The sequence below is a fragment of the Callithrix jacchus genome, chromosome 13 (genome assembly GCF_049354715.1).
Source record: "Callithrix jacchus isolate 240 chromosome 13, calJac240_pri, whole genome shotgun sequence".
NCBI lineage: Eukaryota > Metazoa > Chordata > Mammalia > Primates > Cebidae > Callithrix > Callithrix jacchus.
This window is the reverse complement of record NC_133514.1, coordinates 50,463,590-50,469,600: the sequence shown is the minus strand read 5'-3', so window position 1 is coordinate 50,469,600 and position 6,011 is coordinate 50,463,590.

Here is a 6,011-nt window from a genome sequence, read left to right as displayed (position 1 = left end):
ATTCCAATCTTTTTTTCATGATTTCCATCCTTGACTAAAAGAAAAAATATATTCTCGTTACCCAAATAATTTCCCACTTTAGTTACACCCACTATTTTTCTATAATTCACATTCTCTCCTGGGGCAAAAGATTGGGAAGATTTATGTTACTGAAGGAACTTCCTTTATATTGTTCAGGAAAAGCTTTAATGAAGTTTTACATAGTTGGAGAAATCAGGAGAAAGCATGTATGTCACTGCTTTACTAAGAAGAAGGCTTGCATGCCTTGAAATGACTTAATAGCCCTTCAATAAATGGCCTAAGATACTAAAAGCTGCCATGTCATTAAGCATCACAGTTACTTATAAAGAAAAAAAATTAGAATTTACATGTCAAAATCTTCTACTGCAAAGATGGCAAATATTTGACTGAACTGCAGTGTTTGTCCCTGTTGATGTAACTACAAGCTAGTCCCTGCCTTACTCATCTGTTTTCCATTTTTAACATTTGTTTACATTTTTATTTGACAAATGTGTATTTTTATACCATGCTTCCAACTGTCACTCTGATCTATGCCTAAATGATCATACACGGAATTCTGGAGTTTATTGAGGAGACTCATCCCATGAATGGGAAAACTCAGATAATCTGAGCAGATGTCTCTGGAAATATTGAGGAGGAAAGAAAAACTTTGTTTTCCTTTCATACAGAGATTCCCCCCATTTTTTCAATGCACACTATATGAAACACAAATCAACATCAGTTTTTCAGCACAAAAATAAAAATATTCAACGCAATTGTGAGGGGAATCATCTTTCTAAAGGTCAATTATTCTAGGGGAAACACTCAGCATATACTAGATGAATGAAAAAAGTCAGTAATGAGAAACACGTACTAACCCCCATTCCCAATTGCATTTCTGTCTTCCCACTGACAAGACCTTCTGTCTTCTCCCAAGTGTTGAGTAGAAACACTGTCAACTCTCCACATTGATCTGGCTCATTCCCAGAGCCAGGAGATGTCACTTACTTGGTGGATAGGAAATTTTACAGCCATTGGTCCATGTTTGCCTGTCAGTAAGGTTAATGTGTCAGGGATCAGTGAGCTCATCTGATCTCTCCTCTGGACTCTGTACAAGAGAGATTGAAGGCAAGTGAAGACCTTTCCTGAATTAAGTGGGTAGTGTCTGTTCTTCCAGTGAAACTTTTCTTTGTTCAGGTTCCAAAGTCAAGACTGGGGGAAATATTTGAAAATTTTTTTTTGGCCAGGCACAGTGGCTCATGCCTATAATCCCAGTACTTTGGAGGCCGAGCTGGGTGGATCATGAGGTTAAGAGACTGAGACCATTGTTTTGGATTCAAGATGGCACGGTAAGAACAACTCAGGATTGCAGCTCTCAGTGAACGCTCAGAGGGTGAGTCAAAGCCACATTTCCAGACGGATCTTTGTTGCCCACAGAACAGGGAAATTCCCAGGTGTAGGAAAGACACGGGACGCAAGTGCAGCCGTTCCGGCTGTTGCAGCCGTTTCGGCTGGCGCTGCAGTGCAGCGGCACTCCGCAACAATCCACACAAAACACACTCTCCTGGGTTCCCTGCTAAACCGGCAATCTGAGATTTGGGAGGGCATATTAGCATATCCATCTGATTAAATGGGACTTGGACAGTGAGCCACACCAGGAGATTCCTGGGAAGTGGCGTTTGAGCCAGCACAGTGGCTCACTGCATGGGAAATCACACATATACTGGTGCCCTAACAGCGGGTGACCGAAACACCTGGGAGAGAGCCATCCGTTCAACTTAAAAAAAAAAAAAGGTGCTCTGAGGCAGGGAGCCAGGCGAGCAGGCTCGGTGGGTTTCACCCCCATAGGGACAAACAAAATAGAAATTCGAAACGCTCTGGGTGGAGAGTTTCACTGTGGGCACAGCTGAACCCAGGACGGTGCAGCTCGGTGGGGGAGGGGCGTCCACCATTACCGACGTAATCGCCTCTACTGAGGTACACTCCCATTGCTGATGCAGCCTGCCATTGCTGAGGCCACCCGCCATAACAGAGAGACTCCGCTGCAGGGCAGAGCCTGTGGCGGAGCCTGTGGCTGCAGGGCAGAGCCTGCAGCAACAGGGCTGACCCCACATCAGCAGGGCAGAGCTTTGGCAGGCAAATAGTGACTAGACTGCCCCTTAGCTGGGCAGGATAGTGCAATGGACACTCATAAAGAAAGCACCAACTCCCCGAGACACAGCATCTGAGGAAAAAAAGGGGTTTTAAGAGTTCTGCTGCAGCAGACATAAATGTAGCAGCCTAACACCCCTGAATGAACAATGGAGCTCACAGCTCAGCACTTGAGCTCCTATAAAGTACAGACCATCTCCTCAAGCAGCTCGCTGACCCCAGTATATCCAGAGTCACCTCACAAAGGACTGATCAGACTGACATTAGGTGGGCATCATTCTGGGACAAAGATAGCAGAAGAAGAAAGTGGTAACATCTCTCACTGTTCTGCAGCTGCTACAGGTGTACCCCAGACAAGCAGGGCCTGGAGTGGACCTCAGCAGTCATACAGCGGAGGGGCTAGGCTGGTAGAAAGAAAACCAGGTAACAGAAATACCTCATCATCAACAATCTGGGTGTCCACTCAGAGACCCAATCAAAAAGTCAGCAACTACTCAGAAAACAGGTGGATAAATCCACAAAGATGGGAAGAAACCAGTGCAAAAAGGAGGAAAACACCCGAAACCAGAACACCTCACCTCCTACAAAGGACCAAAACTCCTCACCAGCAAGGGAACAAAGCTGGATGGAGAATGACTGTGACAAAATGACAGAATCAGACTTGAGAAGGTGGGTAATGAGAAACTTCTGTGAGCTAAAAGAACATGTTCTAAATCAATGATAAGAAACTAAGAACCTTGAAAAAAGATTTGAAAAAGATTCGAGGAAATGATAACAAGAATGGACAACTTAGAGAGGAATATGAATGAATCGAAGGAGCTGAAAAACAAACACGAGAACTTCGTGAAGCATGCACAAGTTTCAACAGCCAAATTGACCAAGCAGAAGAAAGAATATCAGAAGCTGAAGATCAACTCAATGAAATAAAACGAGAAACCAAGGTTAGAGAAAAAAACACAAAAAGGAATGAACAAAGTCTCCAAGTAATGTGGGACTATGTGAAGAGACCTAACCTACGTTTGATAGGTATACCAGAAGGGGACAAAGAGAACGAACTCAAGCTGGAAAATACTCTTCAGGATATTATCCAGGAAAATTTCCCCAACCTAGCAAGGCAGGCCAACACTCAAATCCAGGAAATACAGAGAACACCACAAAGATATTCCACAAGAAGACCAACCCCAAGGCACATAATTGTCAGATTCACCAGGGTGGGAATGAAGGAGAAAATACTAAGAGCAGCCAGAGGGAAAGGTCGGGTCACCCACAAAGGGAAGCCCATCAGACTCACAGCAGATCTCTCAGCAGAAAGTCTACAAGCAAGAAGAGAGTGGGGGCCAATATTCAACATCCTTAAAGAAAAAACTTACAACCGAGAATTACATATCCAGCCAAACTGAGCTTTGTAAGTGAAGGAAAAATAAAATCCTTTGCGAATAAGCAAGTACTCAGAGATTTTTTCACCACTAGGCCTGCTTTATAAGAGCTCCTGAAAGAGGCACTACACATAGAAAGGAACAACCAGTACCAGCCATTCCAGAAACACACTAAATGCTAAAGAGCATCAACAAAATGAAGAATCTTCATCAACTAATGGGCAAAACAGCCAGCTAGAATCAAAATGGCAGTATCAAGTTCACACATAACAATATTAACCCTAAACGTAAATGGGCTAAATGCACCAATCAAAAGACACAGACTGGCAAATTGGATAACAAATCAAAACCCATCAGTGTGCTGTATCCAGGAAACCCATCTCACATGCAAGGATACACAAAGGCTCAAAATAAAGGGATGGAGGAAGATTTACCAAGCAAATGGAGAGCAAAAAAAAAAAAAAAAAAAGCAGGCGTTGCAATTCTCATCTCTGATAAAATAGACGTTAAAGCAACAAAAATGAAAAGAGACAAAGAAGGTCATTACATAATGGTAAAAGGATCAATACAACAAGAAGAGCTAATGATCCTAAATACATATGGACCCAATACAGGAGCACCCAGATATATAAGGCAAGTTCTTAATGACTTACAAAGAGACTTAGACTCCCACATAATAATAATGGGAGACTTTAACACTCCACTGTCAATATTAGACAGATCAACCAGACAGAAAATTAACAAGGATATCCAGGGCTTGAACTCAGACCTGGAACAAGCAAACCTGATAGACATTTACAGAACTCTCCACCCCAAATCCACAGAATATACATTCTTCTCAGCACCACATCACACCTACTCTAAAATTGACCACACAATTGGAAGTAAAGCACTCCTCAGCAAATGCAAAACAACAGAAATCATAACAAACAGTCTCTCAGACATAGTGCAATCAAGTTAGAACTCAGAATTCAGAAACCAACCCAGAACCGCACAGCTTCATGGAAACTGAACAACTGGCTCTTGAATGTTGACTGGATAAACAACGAAATGAAGGCAGAAATAAAGAAGTTCTTCGAAACCAACGAGAATGAAGACACAACATGCCAGAATCTCTGGGACACATTTAAAGCAGTCTCTAGAGGAAAGTATATAGCAATATAGCCCATATGAGAAGGGTGTAGAAATCCCAAATTGACACCCTATCGTCAAAATACAAAGAGCTAAAGGAGTGAGATCAAAAAAACTCAAAACCCAGCAGAAGACAAGAAATAACTAAGATCAGAGCAGAACTGAAGGAGATAGAGACACGAAAAACCCTTCAAAAAATCAATAAATCCAAAAGTTGGTTTTTTGAAAAGGTCAACAAAATAGACAGACCACTAGCCAGATTGATAAAAAAGAGAAGAGAGAACAACCAAATAGATGCAATAAAGAATGATTAAGGGGAAATCACCACAGATTCCACAGAAATTCAAACCATCATCAGAGAATATTACAAACAACTCTATGCACATAAACTAGTAAACCTGGAAGAAATGGATAAATTCCTGGACACCCATGTCCTCCCAAGCCTAAACCAGGAGGAAGCTGAAACTATGAATAGACCAATAACTAGGTCTGAAGTCGAGGCAGCAATTAAGAGCATACTACACAAAAAAAAGTCCAGGTCCAGATGGGTTCACAGCCGAATTCTACCAGACACACAAAGAGGAGCTGGTACCAATCCTTCTGAAACTATTCCAAATAATCCAAAAAGAGGGAATCCTTCCCAAATCATTTTATGAGACCAACATCATTCTGTTACCAAAACCCGGCAGAGACCCAACAAGAAAAGAAAACTTCAGGCCAATACCCATGATGAACATACATGCAGAAATCTTCAATAAAATACTGGCAAGCCGATTGCAACAGCACATCAAAAAACATATCCATCATGATCAAGTAGGATTCATCCCGGGGATGCAAGGCTGGTTCAACATACGCAAGTCTATAAACGTAATTCACCACATAAACAGAACCAAAAACAAAAACCACATGATTATCTCAATTGACGCAGAGAAGGCCTTTGACAAAATTCAACAACCCTTTATGCTAAAAACCCTTAATAAACTCGGTATTGACGAAACATATCTCAAAGTAATAAAAGCTATTTACGACAAACCAACAGCCAATATCATACTGAATGGGCCAAAACTGGAAGCATTCCCTTTGAAATCCGGCACTAGGCAAGGATGCTCTCTTTCACCACTCCTATTCAATATAGCACTGGAAGTTCTAGTCAGAGCAATCAGGCAAGAAAAAGAAATAAAGGGTATTCAAATAGGAAAGGTGGAAGCCAAATTGTCTCTATTTGCAGACGACATGATAGTATACCTAGAAGACCCCATCGCCTCAGCCCAAAAACTCCTGAAACTGATAAGCAACTTCAGCAAAGTCTCAGGATATAAAATCAATGTGCAAAAATCACAAGCATTCCTCTAC